Genomic DNA, 1,572 nt, shown 5'->3' on the forward strand with positions numbered 1-1,572 from the left:
GGGAGCAGACTGAGACAGGCAGTGTAGGTAGCTGCTTCCTAAGTGCTGATGTGGCCGCTGTGATCCAACTGGCCGAGCTGCTGAGTGACTGACTGCAGGGCTACTACTTTTGTGGTTGATCAGCTGGACTGTGCTGCAGCACAGCAACGCCATCCTGTGGTAAAGTTGTATAATGCTGTGAAAGATGAAAGGGTGATGACCCTGGAGCAGTTCCAGAGGCTGCCCATGAGGCTGAACACGGGGGTAAAAAGACAAAGGAATTATTTTTCAAGGTCTAAACCAAATACTATGGGCTTCAACATTTATTCGGCACACATATACTTCCTAACAGGAAGGTCCCCTCAGGTCCATCCGGCTCCACATTTGCTCACCAGGTAGTGTAAGTCCAGGAGGAGCATAAGTAGTAATGAACCTTTTTTTCCCCTTGTAGGAATAAAGTTTATCTCAAGTCATCTTTAAAAAAGAAAAACAAAAGCAGATTTCCTTAAAAGTTCAAAAGTCTGTAGCATCATGTATTACTGTGAAATAAAGGTATTGGTTTCTTTATAAATAAAGCAACACCACAAACACACAATGCTTGAACAGCTGAAATAGGGATGAGATTCACAAATTTTAAAAAGGAGAAATAAAGGTCCATAAAAGAGAAACGATTTCTTCCGACTCACACGATTGGCTTAAGTCTGTTTCAAGGGGTAAATAACCACCATTGCTCCCACCTTTTCTCTGCCACTTCTTTTTGAAGTCTTCTTGCATATGTCGGCTGCTCTTGAGTATGTCGCTCTTCAGCACCGTTAATAAACAAGGTACTTGTGGCCGTGTCTCATACTTGGTGGTTGCTCTTTTGCTCACTGCTGGGACCTTTAAAAGGTGTTTGTCCGTGTCATTTAATTCATCTGGAAAGTTCAATCAAGCTAGCTCGTTTTATATTAATATAAAAAGAGTGCAGTACACCATACAAGAGTATTGTAACTTGCAAATGTTTATGTGCCCTTCAATTATGCAGTAAAAAGCTAAAGGTCCGATTTCACCCATCGTAAGCTGACTTCAGTATGCAACGCTTGCACAGAGCTCCTGACATTAGTATTCTCGGACGGGTGCACTAACAGAGAGCCAATTTCAAAAGTCCACGGACCCCCACTGAGACACTCTTAACGGTACTTACAGTAGATGGCGACATACGTCTGAGGCAGCAGCGATAAGAGCCTCTCAGCAGGGTGGTCTCTTTGGGATATGCAGTCAGAACCTGTCACGCCTTCTAGTCTCTGGGAAGTAAAGGAGGTCTTCTTTTGATCCCACACTCACAGATGTGAAATATTTCCCTTGGATTTTTGCCTTATGTGGTCAGAACCATAAAAAGCCCAAATAAACGATGCCTTACTTCTGATGATGACGCCGGTGAATTAACGGGTAATTCCTTAGAGACACCTGCTTCTTAATTGATACATTGTAATAGCATGAAAGCGAGAGGAGCTTCTTTATTCTGCTCTTGTGTTGAAACTGTAGGATATTTTCAGCCTAATGTGGGCGATGATGGGAAATTTATCTGGAAGAGAATGGAACAAATTATTATTA

The sequence above is a fragment of the Neolamprologus multifasciatus genome, chromosome 12 (assembly GCF_963576455.1).
Source record: "Neolamprologus multifasciatus chromosome 12, fNeoMul1.2, whole genome shotgun sequence".
Lineage (NCBI taxonomy): Eukaryota > Metazoa > Chordata > Actinopteri > Cichliformes > Cichlidae > Neolamprologus > Neolamprologus multifasciatus.